Source organism: Ursus arctos, chromosome X (assembly GCF_023065955.2).
Source record: "Ursus arctos isolate Adak ecotype North America chromosome X, UrsArc2.0, whole genome shotgun sequence".
Classification (NCBI taxonomy): Eukaryota; Metazoa; Chordata; class Mammalia; order Carnivora; family Ursidae; genus Ursus; species Ursus arctos.
Window position 1 is genome coordinate 97,004,551 of NC_079873.1, and position 18,528 is coordinate 97,023,078.

The window sequence follows — 18,528 nt, forward strand, 5'->3', positions numbered from 1 at the left end:
TCTGGGGTGTATTTTATACTTTTGCTACATCTCAACTTGTACTAGCCACCTGTCGAGTGTTCAGTGGTCGCATGTGGCTGCCATATTGGACAGTGCAGTTCTAGAGAAAGCAGAGGCTCTGGAACCGATGGTAGAGTGAGGAATAAGAGTGGGGCACTGCCACCTGGACAAATGCAGTGCTTCTGTAAGGGTGCGGTGGTTCTCGTAAGCCTAAGCCCAGGACCATTTCTTTAATCTTTGAGTTCCTTTGTTGTCCCTTTCTTGGAACTGATATTCAGGTAAGTGTCTCCCATAGAACAGGCTGGGCTCCCTGCTGTTGGCTGCCCCAAGTCCATACTTAGATGAACCTAACTGATGCCACCTTGACTCCAGCAGCTACAGCCACCCCCACCCCTACCCCAACCAATAGCTCAGACGTGTTCAAAGGCAAGCTTGCAGTGGGCTAATCTGTCTGTTCTGGAGGTGTTTCAAAAAATATAGTCTTGTTACGTTCAAGTGCATCTGTCATCGCTAACACCTATCTGAAGGGGAACAGAACAACTAGCAACTTCACAGCCCTCATTCTAGGTGGGAGATGTTTGACCTCCTGAGTCACAGTCCATACAAATTCCTTGAATGCACTCGAGTTTCTACAAATGCAGTATTTGCATTTTGATCTCCTTGTATTTCACATTGTGGAACTAAATTTGGCCCCCTTTTAAATAATATTTCATGCACATAAATCATGTGTCTTCACCATGGGAAGTATTACCTTGTTTGGTGAAGTTGCTGGTTGTTCTCTCCTGCTGCAGACTGCAACCCTTTGCCACAACATGAACTAACCCTTCACCGAGTGTTCCCATTGCATTGCTGAATGTACAATACATAGTTCCATCTGTAATTAGCACTGTTGGCGTGCAAGCGTTTCACGTGCCAGTGAGCTTACGATATTTTACTCTTGAGTAGGTTATATACGCCCATTACAATTCGGGGCACACGATTTGCTTTTTCAGAGCAGAGAACATGGGTGATTTCAGCTTACCTTAATTATCCCAAATTCTGAAATACTGGCATCCAAAAAAAGAATACATCTGAAATCGGCTTAACAGTTTTCCAAGTGCTCTCACATCTATTGCCTCATTTGAGGTAATGGGTCGCAAAGTGTTTTCCCTTTCAGGTAGCTAAGACCCAGTCATGCCGAGTGACTTGCTCAAGGCAACACAACTAGGCAGTGGCCATTCTGGGACTAGAGCCCAGCCCTCCTTCCTCCTGGAGCTGGATTCTCTCTGCTAAACCATTCCGCCTCTAACCGTCCATGGCCTGGTGGCCTCCAGGAACCTTGAAATCCCTACGGGATCCCGTCAAACGGAAAGCAGATCCTAAGTCTGTGTCCCACTTGTTTACCAAAAAAGGCATATGCCTCACTTCTGACGTACTGCACGTGAGGCTGTAGAGTCAAACTCTCCTGCTTTCCCCCAAAAGCATCTTTGTGAGACAGGTATCAGGACCCAGGGTCACACAGCCTCCAGACCCTCTTTACTATCAGCCATTCCATCCGGGAACCTATGTCTCTACTCTTCCACTACTACAGCCTCAGCGTCTCGTTAAAGCCCCAGAACTGTGCTTCTCAAACGTCAGTGGACGTTGCGGATCACGTGGGAACTTATAAAAATGCAGCTTCCGGTTCAGCAGGTCTGGGGTGCCACCTGAGACTCTTCATTTCTCACAGCCTTCCAGGCCGTGTTGCTGCGGCGGGTCCGGGCAGTAGTAAGATTCTAGAGAAAATGATCTCAGGGCATGTAACTTAAGGGAGGAAAGGAAAGATGGAGGGACAGAGGGAGGGAATGAGAGAGGGAAGGGCAGAGGGGGAAGGACAGAAAGAGAAAGAGAGAGAAAGAGAGGAAGGGAAAAAAAGAAAAAGCTGGGATCAGCAAGCCTCGGGGCCGAATGTGGCAGGCCTCAGGTGGAAATGAAGTCACCACAGCTCCTGGCTCCCTGGCTTTCCTTTACTCATCGTGGTTGATCCATTTTGTGAGGCGAACTTCAGGCTAAATGAGGCAACAATCACATTTTAATAGACATCAGTGCCGATGTGGTTACGGCCCAGTTCGCTAGCAGTTTGGCAACTAGCCTGGGATGAAAAGAAAAGCTGGGGAAAGCCTCGGCAAACAAATCTGTCCTCTGAGTCTATGTGAAGTCTCCAGACAAGAAGGAAAAGCCTCAGAGGATGCCAGAAAAATCCTTCCGTGTATCAGGCCAAGAGGCACAAAGCAAGCTGAGCAGGAAACAGAAGCCACCCTGCTGTTCTCAGCCAGTTTGGTCACGTAAGGCTGGTTACGTGAAGGGTGAGCCCTTTATCCATTCATCTTTTAATTGCCACGAAGTTCTGGAAGATCTCCTAATGACTTCTCATTTGTTACCTAGTTATTAGGCTTCCGGTTCTCTGAATCGGCCCAGATCTGTCATGGCCTATGCAGGGGCACAGAGATCAAGAGGCACCCTGAGATTTTACTTTTATTGCTAATTATCAGAGCCAACCTTAGGAGTTTGGGATACCAGTAATTCTTCAGGAAAACTGACCCCAGGGCAAATCACCTGCAAATATATGGTCCAAGTGAAACCTGGTTAATAAAGAGCATCCTTGAAAGAAGAGGGAGTCAGCTCTCCTGCTGTGTGGGTGCGATTAGTCAGGGCTATCAGCCTTGAGGAAACACGTGTCTTGGTCTCAGGTCCAGCACCCGCTAGGGAGCAGCCAGCCTCCCGACCACCTGCTGCCTCTCTGGGTTACTGCCCAGCTACTGGAACGGTGGCTCCCAAGCATGCCTCGGCAGGTGACCGACCGCCGAGTGTTCCAGGTTCACTGCGCCTAGGGGTGGCTCTGCTAACTGTCTTAAGAGATTCTTCCCAACTTCCCCACTGCCATCAAGAACTACTTCTAGCTTCTTTGGTTTCTTCAACGGTATTGTTGAAATGCTTCTCATTTTCAAGACCTCAAGATGCCTGAGGTGAAGGGAAAAGGTTTCCATTTTTCCTCTAAGACGGTTCCGTTTCGTCTTCCCAGAAAACATGAACTTGGCTCATGCGGCCCATTTTCAAAATGATCAATGCTGCTTCTGCAGCCCATGCATCTATATTCTTGCTGGGGAAATTGTTGGCTCAGGAGAAAAACAAGGGTTCCCTTGGTATAGAGGGAGAGGCCAGAAGAGAGGGGTATGAGCTTGAAGGGGGGGCAGGAAAGTGCGCTGCAGGCTTCAGCGTCGGGGGCAAATGAAAGCCTGGACTAGCGCAGCCACGGCACCCCAGCCAGGCCTCTAACGTCCCGGCAAAGACCCCGTGGATGCCAAGCACCTCCATGGGTACCACCGTTCGGACCTCTTCCTGGAATGTGCTTCCCCTTTAAAGCCCGTGTGCTACTTTCAGATTAGAATAACCAAGGTTGTAGGTATTAAGAAGGACAAGCCGTCCCCTTTCCAGCAACGAACGGCAACTTTTCTTCTCGCAGTCAAATGGATTTCAATCGAGCAAGCCACACAGAACCCTGGTTATCCTCTGTCTTAGGTAAACAGTCCCCTGTCACAGGTTCTGCAATCAGAATACAGCCTGCAGGGTAGCCGTCCTGAATATCTCTATATAAATGCTACCAAGACTTCCTAGTCTACCCGCATCCTAAGTGATGTGCCTGGAGTTAGACTTCACGCGACATCTGTAGATTCCTTAGTACAAGGCACAGTAGAGAAGGAACCTCAGTTAACCTATTGCAAAGCATTTGCATCGGGCGAGAGAATTTAAGCAGACTTGTTGCCTAAAGCCAGTCAAAACGGGTGCAGCCCCAGAGATGCCAGTTTGGGAAAACATTCATGGTTCGCATCCAAGATAGGCTGAGCCGTAAGAAATGTGGCAATTCCTAAGAGAAAGCCCGTTCACATGAAAGTTTCCCCCTTGCCTTTGCAGATCCTGTCCCACTGGCGGCATGTGATGAGAGGAATCACCGAAAACGTGGCTGCTTCAAGGATCCGGAGCCAGATTTCACTCTCCTTGGTGTCGGGCGTGACACGAATATTGCTGATGGTGCAATGACCTTTCAATAGGAAAAACTGATGTTTTTTTCCTTCAGTGCCTTATGGAACACTCTGAGACTCACGACAATGCAAACCATCATTGAAATCTTTTTGCTTTGCTTGAGAAAAAATTAAAATAAAACCAACAAAAAAATAGACATGCAAGATTCCAATATGCGAAAACAAATCTTATTTAAAAAAAGTCAATTCGACAAAAGCCATTCTTTGATACCACTGCTCAATATACAAACACCACGTTCTTTAACACACACACACACACACACACGCACACGCGCACACACACACAATTTTAAATTCGAGTTCAGCAAACAGGCCCATCTCAGCTAAAATACTTAATTCCTCCTGATTTAAAAAAGAAAAAAATCTCTGACTCCCTGTGTTTGGGAGGACAGACTGGCATTTCTCCTAGGATCTGCTGACCAGATGTTTTTGGTAGTTCCTGTTGGTAGTGATGTTCTGTGCACCCTCTTTCCTTTCAACGTTGCTGAAATGTGTATATCTTTAGAATGTAAATGCGACACTTAAGAAAATTCAAACACTTTGGAAAAGGGACTAAACCGTGACTTCTCTGTGTTCTTGAAATGGTTTTGTGAAAATGCTTTGATAACTTCCCCCTCGGTGAAGGGATTAACAGAGCTTTCGAAATTGGCTTGTGGTGTAGCAAGGGACGGGGCACTATCAGGCAAACCCTCTCGGTGCTTTCCTAAAACGGTTCCCGGGGCTCTCCAAGAAGCCTGGAATTGCAGCTCACAGATCTGTTTTTCTTGCTTCAGTGTGCATTTTAAGTCAATATAGCTGAGTGTTTCGCATTGAGGTGAGGGAAATGCTGCCTACACTCCCAAATGTGTTTAGAGTATCTTTCTCAGAAACAACACTGTGTTTAGCTCTGCTTTCTCCGCTAAGTATGCCTTTCAAGTGTACGCCTCGGAGACAGGACCGCGTCGCCAGGTGGGCCAGGGGGCTCAGACCACAGTTCTCAGTCCGACTTGACTCTTGCTAGGTCTGTCTTCCCCGCTGTTGCCCATTACTGCCCGTGGCTCTCCGTCAGACTGCATGTGTCCTTTTCTAGTTTGCAAAGACTAAAATGCATTCCCAAACCTACTGCTAAACCAAGGGCCTCAGCATCACTCCTAGGCCCTTGCTCGGAGCAGTCTCCACTGGCTCTCTCGGAAGATCGCTCCACTGCTCCACGGGCTATCAAGTAACTAATTGCGTACCTGCCGTTGGCATTATCAGAACAGTCAGAGGAAATAGTCTCCGCTCACTAATTACCTCCTATATAATGACGTATGCTTTCTGTAGTTCAGTAGTTTGCTCTCATCGGTGACGTGCATTGGGAAGTTTCCAGACTGTAAAAACTAGGAGCTCGAATTCATTTCCCAAGTGTGACCTTTAGATGCTTAGCCGACTCGCTGCCCATTTGCTCTTGTCTTCAGAAAAGGAAGGAAGAAGTCTCGTTCCAATGAAACGTTTCCAGAAAAGTGTAATATAAACTTTCATTCCAAAAATTGTGTCATCAGCGAATAACTCACCTGTCAAATTTTAAATGGTATTGAACAAACAAAAAGAAAGCTGTTGTGTTTTTGTTCCGTTTTGTTTTCATGAACCTGTGATTTTCAAATTCTGAATGCTATGATGTCCAGAGCAGGAAGCCAACGCCGTGCAAATGTGAAGTTGTAGAAAACGAACCAACCGACCTACACACAAATGTTTTCATAGGCACTGTATAAAGAGAAATGTATGTTTATTGAGTCAAATCAGTTTTTCAGAGGAAACTTCACTGGGAATGAAGAGGCGGGTAAATTGGTTTGTTATTTTTTAAAAACTTGCATGTTAAAAAAAAAACATTGATTGCTTCAAATTTCTGCTACTAACTTCAAGCTATGGGAGTTTGGCGGTAGTCACTTGAGGATTTTTTTTCCGATTCTTTTCTTTTCGTTGTTAAAGCTGTACTTCAGTGAACAGAAAAATTGCCAAGCAAACTAATGGCCGTAAAAGCGTAAATTGCATGTGTGGGCATAAATTACGGAGCCTCATTGCCATGAGGTATTGTACAAAGTTTTAATACATTTTGTAAATAAAATTGTAAAGAAAGAATTCCATGTCTGTGCTTTGACTGTTTAAAATTTACTCAGATGCAGGTGCCAAGACATTATTGTTCACTAATCTACTCCCCACTGGAAGCTTTGCCAATGATGTCACAGTCACCTTGCTAGCGATTCTCGTAAAGGATGACACCGCCCCCAGCCTACACTCAGATGCAACCACACACAGTCAGGCTCAGAGCCCTTGAACTAAAGAACAGTGTGCCACCTGGACCTGAGGTTAGGTTTGTCGGGATCGCCAACAGTGAGACGGGGGCTACAAGCAGCAAGAAGCAGGACTTCATTGATAGGGAAAGTTTGACTTCAGGGCCTTCCATTCCTATTCTTTGTCTCCTCCACCCTTTGGGACCCTCTCCTCAGAGGCTTTGACCTTAACCTTGGTCTCGCATCCTCCCATCTCCAGCTCTGAGCTCCCAGCAAAGTGCCCAACTAAGGGTTGACGTTCTTCAGCAACACTACCAAATGCTTGCCCCTGTCATCACAAAGTATGTGTCCTGGCGCTCTTAGGTAACTGGCTGTCTGAATGCCTGAGAGTAACTTCACATTGCATTGGAAAAAAACATTCTTTCCACCCAGGATCACTGATCTAGAGTGCAGAGAAAAGTAATGAATTCAGGACTGTACTGATTTTACACTAGTTCTTTTTTTTTTAAAGACTTTATTTATTTATTTATTTGACAGAGAGAGAGACAGCCAGCGAGAGAGGGAACACAAGCAGGGGGAGTGGGAGAGGAAGAAGCAGGCTCCCAGCGGAGGAGCCTGATGTGGGGCTCGATCCCAGAACGCCGGGATCACGCCCTGAGCTGAAGGCAGACGCTTAACCGCTGTGCTGCCCAGGCGCCCCTGATTTTACACTAGTTCTGAGAGAGAAAGGAAAAGCCACAGATCTAGTCTGATTTTTGGATTCTGAACACGGAATACGGTTTTATCCAATACATACAGCAAGTATTTATGTATAGGCCGGTTTTATATTCTGATCCCCAAAGAAAACAGGGGATAATGTTAGGAGGGAAGGAAGGGATCACTTGCAGCTGAGCCAGGAAGGAGAAAAGGGCAGTTGAGACGCTAGAGAGAGAAACGAAGGAAGCTCTCGGGGGTCGCGGAGTTTGGAACAGGGAACACGAGGCGTTGGAGACAGAAAACTGAGTGGGAAAGGAAAGCTCTCAGAAGATTCTCAAGTGTAGGCTGATGTAAACACACCGAGGTTCGATTACTTGGCCTCAGCAGATTACCCCCATCTTCACCGTCTTCAGAAATGGCGATGGGCTGGCCAACCATCATGCTTTATGACCCTTCAGCTGCTTTCCTTGTCTTCGGTTAGGACACCACAGCAGTCCCACCGGCAGAGAATGGAGTCCCCAGGGAACAGATTCAGTGACCAGATTGGAGTGATGGTTCCCTGGCGGCGGGGGCGCGGGGAGTCTGATAAAATCGGTTCAAGCACCAAATGATGCCCCTGGATCTTTCGAAATAATAGATTTCTATTTTAACGGGAACTTCCAATTGTTTACCCCGAAGGGAAAGTCACTCTCTGGTGCTGTGGCAGGGGTGACAGGGCGCAATTTGGGTTCAGGTGGGGTTTGGGTTTGGTTTTTTTTTTTCCCTCCTTGGTGGGAGAGCCAAAGGAATCTAAGTAGTCTTTCTCAAATCAGACTGTGGGTGGCTGCATATCTTGCTTACACATCGGGTCAGACTTGCCAAACAGGTCTGCAAAAAGGTCTTGAGCTTCAAATGTCACACACACACCCGTGTTCCCCCTCCCCGCCCCCGCGCACAAAAGGAAAACACCCCTTGGTCCCCGCATTGGTTTCCTTGCCTATCAAGATTCACATAGGATCGCACTGTAAAATCTTCCAATGGGAGGGTCAAATATACCGAGGAAACCTTGGTAGGCTCGGGCAAGAACTGTAATTCACCTGCCTGGTATTGGGTGGGGAGAGAGGGTTGACTGTGACTTGGGGAGATGAACCTAGAGGAGAACACACTGAGAAGCAAGAAGCAGAACCATTATTCCTCAGAATGCAGATTCCATGAAGCAGAAGATAGAGTAACACGCTGTCTCAGAAGGGCCATGAGCCAGTTATACCACCAAAACCTGTCAGTTGGAGCCAGGGCCAGCTATTCAGCCACTCTGGGCCCTACCCTTCCCCTCTTATCCTCATTCCCTTCGACTGGGCTTTGGGGCACCAGCTTATTACCAGATCACCTGGCAGATAGGACCCTCAACGGCAATATAAATGCGTTCAGTTGTGGGCACACACAGAACTTAGCATCTCAACAGGAAGTCTCTTTCGAATCCGGGGCCACTGGAGAGACTGACGGTTTCACCTCTATCACTCTGGACCGAAAGAAAGGCAAGGTCTTGGAAGAGTGGCATGGAGAATGAATGAAACTTGCCTCTAGAACTGAAAGCCAAGGCATGAGGTGCTAGGAGACGTCCTGCACACCTAAGACTGGGAGTCATAGACAAGACCTTCATATTCAGTGAAGACGCAGGGCACGCTTTTGGGCTTTCTCAAAAGGATTCCTGGGAGGCCTTTTGTCACTGTGGTCAGGAGAGGATGGAGGGAGGTATTACGGACGGTCTGTCATTTTCCGTAGCATCCTCAAAACAGAGGGAACACAAACTTATTTGAACGGGCAAGATGCCCAAGCTCTTTGACAGGCGTCGTCCTCGCAATGTCACAGACGATGCAGGAGCAAACGTGGCTCCTGCCCTCAGGGGGCCCTGCAGGCTTGGTGGCAAGGCAGACGATGAATCCACATCCAATCATACCCTGCGCTTTGCTCAGAGAAAGAACTGTAAGGAGCCCAACATGAAGATTTTCCTTCTGCCTCTTCACTAGGATTGTGCTTCCTAATACAGTCAGGTGGAACTTCTGTGCATCCAAAGCTGCGAGCCTCTTCAACTGAGAAGCCACCCCTTGCCCTCATAGGCCCCTAGCTGCTGAGAGCCTCAGAACGGTCACGTTCCTGCCACCCTCAGGGCAGGAGATATTTGCGTATTTATTGACTCACAACGCCCTCGCTATAAAAGTATAAAAGAACCAAGGTGCCTGGGTGGCTCAGTCAGTGAAGCATCTGACTTTTGATTTCGGCTCAGGTCATGATCTCGGGGTCCTGAGACTCAGCACAGAATCTGCTTAAGATTCTCTCCCTCTCTCTGAGCCCCTCTCCCCACTCACGTGTGCTCTCTCTCTCTCTCTCTCTCTCTCTCGCTCATTCTCAATAAATAAATAAATAAAAATAAAAATAGAAAAGAACCTGCAGCGTCAGCCTCAGAAATAATCCTCTCCCCATGTCAGTAGATTTGGCAAAATTGGCCTTTCAGTGGTTTCACCGAGTTTCAGTCCTGCAGCAAAATGCTTGATTTAAATTTTTCCTAATAAATATTCATTAAGCCCGCCCAAGCCAAAGCTCTGGCAACAGCTCATAAGAAGCTTGAATGTAGGCTGATGGGGGAAACAACTTTACAAATATTTCCGAACAACATTGCCATCTTCCCCCATGAGAGTACTAATTTTCCTGAAAGACTGGAAACCCACTCTCAACCTGGTAATGGCTTTTAAGGCCTACCTTTTCCCCCAGTTACAATAGAGCTTTGGAAAAGCTTGTTACTCCCCATCTCTTCTTCCTCAATAATTGTACTATGGCTTCTATCCCACTGCTCCAGAAGAACTGCTCTTGACAAGGTCATCGGTAAACTGCAATCCTACTTTATAGCAAGGGATGTCAAACTTCGGCCCACAGGCTAAATGTGGCCCACTGCCTGTTTTTGTTAATAAAGTTTTATTGGAACACAGCCACGCCCATTCATTTACATATTATCTGTGGCTATTTTCACCCTACAATGGCAGAATTGAGTACTTGCAACATTATTGCCCACAAAGTCTAAAATATTTACTAACTTACTCTTTACATAAAGAGCTTTGCCCTACTTGATAGTCATTATCTTATTTGGCCTCTTTCCAGAATTTGATGCTGTTAACTTGTACCACCTTGAAAATCTTTATTCCTTTGACTTCCATTAACAGCACTCTCTCCTGGTCTTCCTCCTGCGCTCTTGCTGCTCATTCCTCTCCTGCTTCCTGGTCTCCTTTTCTATCTCTTAATGTCAGTGTTCTCCTGAGTTCCACCATGTTTCTTCCTCTCTTTTCACTTTGTACACTCTCTCTGGGTGCTGTCCCATAGTTTCCATTTCCACCTATATTACACTGTCTCTCAAGTCCCCATTTCCATCTCAAAACTTTCTCCTGAGTGTCAAACCAGTATATTTCAAGGTCTATGGTACCTCCTCACGTGGACTATCCTGTAAGCGGATCAAACTCAGCATGTCCGACACAGAAACAATTGTCTCTGCTCTTACCCTCACCCCACGGCTAAACCAGAGTTCCCTCTAAGAGTCTCCATCCTGATTTAAAATACCATTGATGGAGAGTAAAGTAAAATATAGGAATAAATCTAATAAACTTTAAAACTGGTAGATGTGACAGTATGAGAAAAATGGGCTTGCACTCAGAAGCAGAATCACAGTACAATGACAATGAAAAAACAAGTGGGTCAGTTTAACATCAACTTGTACAGCTATAAGATGCAGTGAAAAGTAAGTGTATGATTCTTCTCATCTTTTGGATCTCAGAACTATAATATGATTTGTGCTCACAGGGAAGAAAACCAACTAGAGTTGTCACCAGTGAAGGAATGTGCAGATTCCAAACAAGCTACACAAATCACCTTTGGAAGCATAATTTAAAAAGGTGGTTATCATAATGCTCAGGGAGATATGAGGTGGAACCTGAATGGAACCAAGGAAGAGCAAGGAAAGAATGGGTGGGGAGGTATGTCCACTTTAGATTAAAGCAAGCATGTGTATTTGTGTAAGTGTTCTGAGTGATCTAAGCAGCCCACCCTTTAGCTCTCCTCCCTTACTCTTGCCACCACTGCAGAGGGTTGGGCCATGCGGAGAGGACAGTAAGACAGGGTGTTAATCACCACCATAAACCCAAACACCCGATTCAGAGACTGAAACCTGGTTATCAACCTTGTGTGCTCCTCCCCTCATCTTTACCCTCAGTCACGTCCGAACTCTGAATTCCACCTCCTTCTGTGAATCCCTATCTTAGTTTGAGCTTGTAACACTTTCCATATGGCCTAATGCAATAGCCTCAACTGTTCCTCCTGTTTCTAGTTTTTGTTCCCCCAACTCACCCTCTACACGGCAGCCAGAATGATTCTCTGGATCTCATCACTCTTCATTGCCCTTTGGCATGAGAGTAAATCCCTTAGGGTTGTGAGATCGACACCCACATTGGGCTTCACGCTGGGTACAGAGTCTGCTTGAGATTCTTTCTCTCCCTCTCCCTCCACACTTCCCCCTGCGCTCTCTCTCTCCCTCTTCCTTTCTCAAATGAATAAACAAAATCTCTTTAAAAAAGAGTAAATCCCTTAGTTTACCATAAAAGTCCTTTCATAACCTGCCTCCAGCCCATTTCTGCAGCTTCGTTGTTCACTATCCCTTCACCTCCATTCTTTACTCCACTAAGACCTTCTCATATTCAACTACGGGAAATTCTTGGCTCTGCCATGTCTTTTCATGCTTCCATCGTTTTGCATATGCTTCTCCACCTACCTGGAATTCTCTTCTCCTCAACTTTATGCCTGACTAACTCATAGTTTGTCTGTAAGACCAAATTGGCATCAGTTCCTCTGGGAAACCTTCCCTGACCATCCTCTCCCCCTGGGATGTGGTTAGAGACTCTTTCTCTGTATTCCATCCCAGTAGTGCTTGCCTTTTTCATAGCACTATAATGTTATATCATCTTCCCTACTAGATCATTGGCAGAGACCATGGGCAGAGTCTCTCTTAGTCATTTCCACAAATGAAAGAGAATTGTAAATGTTTGATGAACAAATGAATGAAATGGGGGAGTGGAAAAATAACCCAGAGGCATAACTTAGGAAGCAGTGTTGAGGACAGAGAAGAGGTGCCACCTTATACTGTACAAAATGAAAAGGAATAAACTCACACATTTTGTGTACAAAGAAGCCCACCTTCCACGTAATTAGTCATCAAAGGCACTTTTCCACAGCCTGCCATCTTCTCAATGTCTCTCTTCTCGCAAAAGAAGCCCTACCTCATCACCAACTATCCAGGCAGCCAAGCCCTCAACCCCCTTTGGATGTGGAGTATCTCCTGTACTAGGCACCATCACCACCCCTACGGGTGCCCTCCCTGGCCAATGGCCCAAGCTGCTACACTCTATTAAGGTCATGCATTCAGTCATGGAACACTCAGATGTGCAAATGGAATCTCCTTGGTGAGACTCACCCACTGGGTGGATAGTGGGAGGGCCACATAAACTTTAGTCAGAACAGATAAATTTAGTTCATATACAGCGGTATTAGGCTCAGTCCATGTGGGAGACATAGTTATGCGCCCCTCATATTCCCCTTTAAGAAATGACTTACTGCCCAGCTGCAAGCAGTGTAGGTACCTGACAGCCTCCAGCTGTTAGCATCTCCAGACTCCACCTCAGCTTTTGAACAGAGATCACACTCTTGTTGGGGCAGGCTGCAGCCAGTGACTGAGCAAGATGGTAATAAAGTCACACTGCCTCGGGGTAACCCCCAGCTAATGATTAAGCAAAGCAGTGGAACCTTGCTATGTTCACTCAACACAGGACTTCTCTAATGAGCAATCTTGGCTCCAGAAAACCCCCTTGGGCTGGCAGAGACTTTATCAGGTCCACACAACAATCTGATGGCCCCTCTGCTCAAGTTTTGCTTCTTTGTCCTTATTCTTTCACAGGTGTACTCCCTAATTAATCTTTTGCATTCCTAACCCATCACATCTGCTTCTCTGAGAGTCTGACCCATGACATTTGGTACCAGAAGTGGTCCCAAGAAAGCAGGCCATAGAGGGGGTTTGGGGACTGGATCCCTCATCACCAAGGTAGTAATGAGGACCCTATTCCCAGTGGAAAGTTGTGCACAGACAACCCCTGGCACGAGGCAGCAGTCCAATTGTTAAAGCTTTTGCCTGTGGTGTTTTCGAAGAATGGGCCAGTGGAAAAGAGGACTCGCTGGTGGAATGACTCAAGCATTTGAAATGTATGGGAGAATTATAAATATAAGGAAAATGGAATCTGATGCTTGTTATTCAGTTATACTGATGCCCTAAACACAGATAAGAAAAAGCTGAGTGCAAATAACAAAAACTAAATGTGAGGGGCACATGGGTGGCTCAGTCAGGTGAGTGTCTGATTCTTGATTTCGGCTTTGGTCATGATCTTGGGGTCCTGGGATCAAGCCATATCGGGTCCCACACTCAGCGGGGAGTCTGCTTGACAATTCTCTCCCTCTGCCCCTCCCCCTTCTCTCTCTCTCTCTCTCTCTCTCAATTAAATAAATAAATAAATCTTTTTTAAAAAACTAAATGTGAGAACCCAACAGTCTCTTTAGCCCACAGATACTCTCATTTCATGCAATGGTGAGCATAAAAAGGTGAAGAGCAAACCCAGGATTTGATCATTAGAGTAGCTGAATTGCAAGGATAGTTGAATGCTCAACTGGGGCATGTATGTTATGCCAAAGTCAGGGTCCTTAGTTGGGAAAACCCAGCACCCTGACACACGGGGTGGGGACACCTAAGTGTTTGCTCCTGAAGATTTCAACTCCCCAGGCTTCTCTGAAACTTCAGAGCCCACGCCTCCCAAATAAGAGCCAGTACATCCTTTGTATGAGGAGACGACACAGAGGTCCTTCCCGCACACAACAACAGGACTGTGAGCAGCACAACCCTCCCCAAAACAAGCTAAACCTGACAGGGGAGGAAAGGGACTCTACCCCGAAGGAACTAGAAGATCTAGCCAGCATGTGCTGGCAGGAGTCAAGGGAATACCGGTGGGACTAGATTCTGCAAGTGCTTAATTGAGAGGTGCTTTATGTTAAGACTGGATAAGGGAGAGTTTGTGGGTTTGGAGGCACTCTCTTGGGATACAGGACTTAACACCCTAGCAGGGCTCCCAGAGGTTGGTGTAAACTCGCTGTTTATAGGTGGCTCCTCTACAAGCCTAGAAAAAAGCAATGACCCACACTGAGTAGTATTGAAATTCCGAAATTATTGTGGCAGATGGTAGAGGAAGGAATTAAAAGGCTGAAGGAAGGGGACGTACTGCAGTGAATATATCATATGAGGCCAGAGGCCCCACTGGAGGACTATGTTCCATGTGAGGGCTAAGGGAACACAGCATTCACCAAGGCCATGAGGAATGCTGGCGAGCGGGACAGCAGCATCACCAAGAAGTTCAGCAGTGGCTCTCCCTGCAGGCCACAGCAGATGATAGTGGAGGTTGTCCCCGAATTTGTTGAAAGAAATGGAAACGATAAGCAATTCTCTCTACATGCCAGCAACAGAGTCCAGGTGATAGTGCTTAGCCACCAGCAGCCAGGGGTTGTAATTGTTGGAACGGCAGACAAGACTAGAGTGGCAACCAAGAGGGACTGATCTGTAGGGAGTTAAAGAGATGATCAATAAAACACAGCATCCCTAGATGCAAGTAGATAGGCAAACAGGGTATTGCTTAGCATATATGATAAAATAAAAAGAGTAAGAATACATGACCCAAAATTTGATGTCAGTCTTCCCAATTAAAAAAAAATCATAATTCCTAGTCCAGTTTCCAGATCCAAGCTGATTTTCAGTTCCAGAACCTACTGACAGAAGAGATGGCCCCCAAGGGCAGAATCCTGCAATACCATTCCTTCCCCCAGTCCTTACCAAATGGACCCACAGTCATTTACTTGGGTAAATTTACTGTCTATACTGTACATTTACTGTATGCTGTAGAAAGAGAAATATCCAGACATTTCAAGGGCTATTAGACCAAGGGTCTGAGCTGACATTGACACTTGGAGATATGAAACATCATCACATCCCCCTTGTTAAAGTGGGGTCACATGGGGGTCAGGTAATAAATGGAGTCCTGGCCAAAGCCTCACTTACAGTGTGTCCACTGGGTCTGCTGACTCACCTGGTGGTCATTTTCACGATACCTGAATACGTAGTTGGGATTGACATATTGGGCATTTGGAGTAATCCCTCCATTGAATCCTTGGCTATAGTGGAGAAAGCCAAATAGAAGTTTCTGAAGCTTCCTCCTTCCCCTCAATGACTTCTAAGATAGTACATCAAAAGTAGTATCACATCCTGAGGGGGATGGTGGAAATCACTGTCACTTGTAAAGATTTAAACAATGCAAGGGTGGCAGTTCCTATAATATCCTACTTAATTAAAAAATGGAGTCCCTGAATTAACTAGATGGATCCTGGAGAATGACTGTAGACTACCACAAACTCAGCCAAGAAGTAGCCCCATGGCTTCAGGTAGGTAACATGCAGTGATTGATTTGGTAAATGCTTTCTTTCCTATCTCAGTCAGGAAAGGGAGCAGGAAAAAGGGAGCATTCATATGAAAAAGACAACAAATACATGTGCAGTTTTGCCTCAAGGTTAAGTTAATCCTTATACCCTCTGTCGTAATGGAGTCCAGAGTGATATAGGCCATTTGGACATCCCTCAGGACATGATCGCGTCGCTCTCTTACATTGATGAACATCATCACGTTGATCCAGAAGAATAAGCCTGAGGTGACGAGCATGATGATGGCCTTGGTAAGATACATGCTCCAGAGGGTGAGAGAAAAATGCTTTAAAGATTCAGGGACCTAATAATTCAGTACAGTGATGAGGAGGTCTAATATCAGGGGCATGCGGGAGTATTCTCTCCCAAGAGACAAATTGCTGAATCCTGTAAACTCTACTCCAAAGAAGTAAACACAATGCCCGACAGGTCTGTTTGGGTTCTGGAGGTAATACATTCCGTACACAGGAGTACTGCTCTGGCCCAGATAATGGGTGAAACAAAAGCCTTACCCATCTTGAGCAGGGTCTACAGCAAGAAAGGACCCCACAATAGATTTAAGCCATGGAGCAAGCAACCAGGCTACCTGGGCCATACCACCTGGCAGACCCTGTGTTGTTGGAGGTTTTGATGTTGAAAAAAAAATGCAGTGTTGAATTTATGAAAGAGATGTGAGACAATCACAATGCAGGCCTCTAGAGTTCTATGGCAAGGCAATGCCAGTGGAAAATAGCTCCTGGCAAGCTACAGGCCATGAGAGAAATAGAATGCTTGACCATGGAACAGTGACCATGCATCTAGAAACGCCCATCATATGACTACATCACAGCCTCACTCAGGGGTAACCTTGAAAGATGGCGTAGAGAGATGAAGTACCCAACGACAGAACTACAGGTTGTGCACCTGACCATCTACTTTTTGTGAGAGGAGCCAGACCCCAGGATTCGAATGAATCTTGACAGGCAGTGGGGACTGGCTGGGTCAGGGCCCTGGAAGGAGAAAGATGGGAAAATGAGAAAGAAAAAAACACAGATTCTGGAATAGAGGTACATGGATTGGCGTGTGGGAGTGGGCATGAATGTTGAAGATTTTTTGTATCAAATGTTACCATCTAGCAGAAAGGATCTACCATGGAAGAGCTCCAAGACACCAAGTAAACGAAATGATGCTAACCACCCTTCTTCATCATCTACCCAAACTCTGGCAAAACATGTTCTTGAAAGGTGCAGCATAGTGGCAAGCACTAGGGCAATGCATGGGCCCAAAAGTATGGACGCACTCTCACTCACTTAGGGTGATTGATTTGGCTATTATGCTTCTAAATGTTTAAATGGCCAGTAACAGTAACCAAAGCCGAAGCCCTGGTGTGGTAGCATCCCCCAAGGAGACCAATCAGTCACTTGGTAGTAAGTTTACTGCAGTCAGCCGCGTCTCTCCTGGAAGGGCCAGCAGTTCATTCGCACAGGGATAGATAGATATCTATTTTGGGTATGGGTTTGTTTTTCCTACCCCCAGAACCACTATGCAGGTACTCATGGAAAGCATGATCCACAAGTGTGGACTCCAACAAGGGTGACCCCTTTATGACAAAGGAGATACAGGAGTGGGCCTGTGACCATGGGATCCATCAGTCATGTCACATAGCACAACATCCAGAACCAGCTGGCCTCACAGAAAACTAGAATGCAGAAAAGAAGTGTTGTCCAGGAAGCAGACATTGAGATTTACTGGGGAGTGACACCTATGAAGGAAAAGGAAGGAAGCAGGTCTGGGGCAGGAGGGGCTATCAGACTTCGTGCAGACATGAGAAAGATTCTGGCAGCCCCAACGGGGAATTTCTGGAGCAAAGAGTCCCATTGGAGGCATTTCATGCTGGACCGATAGCGGGGTTCTGGTCCCACTGCCTCGCTCAGTCATTGGCCAGAGGCTGCTCCAAGCAGAGCATGACCTTGGCTCAAAAGCTGAGGCCAACTGTGAAGGTGCTAACAGATAATGGCTGCCAACTAATTACTTGCAGCTGCGCAGTAAACCCTTTCTTGAGGAGGGATCTGAGCGACACACCTGCTGGGTCTGCTGCAGTCCATCCTTGTACTGTGCTGATCTGCTTCTCCACACGTGTTTGGGAGAAGCCCCTCCAGGGCTCCTGTGGCCCTGACAACAGGGACACTGGTGGGATAGAGTGCAGCCTCCAGCTGCACTTCAAGTTGGTCTTGGGCTGCGACTGACCTCATTGCCTTTCTCTTCCACTATCCATTCTAGATTCCCCTCAGCTATCACCTTGGCAAGTTTGGGTGGTTCATCTGATAGTCTGAGCCAAAACCTCATTCCTGAAAGGTCGGAGCCCCAGTAAACCATACCCTTCTCAGAGTAGGGTTTCTGCACATTCTGCTCATTCAGCTACAGTGGCCTAGAGGACTATCGGGGGGCACCCAGGTGGGTCATCGAGCTCCACACATTCCTCTCTAGTCTCATTGTGGAACATTATTCCTATCTCCTGCTGATGAGGGTCAGTTATACCTGATAGCCTGGCGAGTCCTGTTCTTGGCTGCTGGCCACAGGACACAAGGAACACAAAGGGTCCAAGTGCCAGTTGTAGCTTATAGGTCAATGGGATCCTTGTTGTGTCCCCTGGGGGAGAGTGTAGCCCCTTTACGCTGTGAAGCAGAGAGTTGCAGAGACAGGAAGTACAAAATCCTCCAGCGGGTCACCAGGAGTGATGGGTAGCGAGGCCATTCCTCTTTCCACTCCTTGGCTCCCAAACCCTCTATTTTTCCTATAAGGGACACAGCATCGTATAGAAGCCTCCAATTTAATTCATTCTTTCTGAGTGTCGTCTCTGAAATTGTACTTTTAGGAGAGAAAATTGACAATATGATAAATTAACCATGCCTTGGTGTGAGAGTCATATTTACTATTTAATCATCACAAGCCTGTGATGCAGGTAC

General features: G+C 46.5%; 1 protein-coding gene across 1 annotated transcript in view; it reads left to right on the forward strand.

The window, feature by feature from the left end:
• Positions 1 to 6,085, forward strand: part of GRIA3 (glutamate ionotropic receptor AMPA type subunit 3) — a 273,921-nt gene extending 267,836 nt beyond the window's left edge. Inside the window, exon 16 of the mRNA XM_048213511.2 lies at positions 3,931 to 6,085. The gene's annotated coding sequence lies outside the window, so the exon portion shown is untranslated. The remainder of the gene's footprint in view (positions 1 to 3,930) is intronic.
• Positions 6,086 to 18,528: the final 12,443 nt, after the last annotated feature.